Raw genomic sequence first — 576 nt, 5'->3', positions numbered from 1 at the left:
TCCGATACTCCGCGGGCTTCTTCTGGTCCAAAAAAAAGTTCCGTGAAGTTTCAGGTCAATTGGACTCCGTTTGATTTTCCTTTTCCGCGATACTCTAAAACGAGCAAAAAAAAACAAAAACTGGCACTGGGCTCTAGGTTAATAGGTTAGTCCCAAAAATTATATAAAATAGCATATAAATGCATATAAAACATCTAAGGTTGATAATATAATAGCATGGAACAATCAAAAATTATAGATATGTTGGAGACGTATCAGCATCCCCAAGCTTAATTCCTGCTCGTCCTCGAGTAGGTAAATGATAAAAACAGAATTTTTGATGTGGAATGCTACCTAACATATTTATCCATGTAGTTCTCTTTATTGTGGCAAGAATATTCAGATCCATAAGATTCAAGACAAAAGTTTAATATTGACATAAAAATAATAATACTTCAAGCATACTAACAAAGTAATCATGTCTTCTCAAAATAACATGGCCAAAGAAAGATATCCCTACAAAATCATATAGTCTGGATATGCTCTATCTTCATCACACAAAATATTTAAATCATGCACAACCCTGATGACAAGCCA

This window comes from Triticum dicoccoides, chromosome 3A, assembly GCF_002162155.2.
Source record: "Triticum dicoccoides isolate Atlit2015 ecotype Zavitan chromosome 3A, WEW_v2.0, whole genome shotgun sequence".
Classification (NCBI taxonomy): Eukaryota; Viridiplantae; Streptophyta; class Magnoliopsida; order Poales; family Poaceae; genus Triticum; species Triticum dicoccoides.
This window is presented reverse-complemented; position numbering follows the sequence as displayed.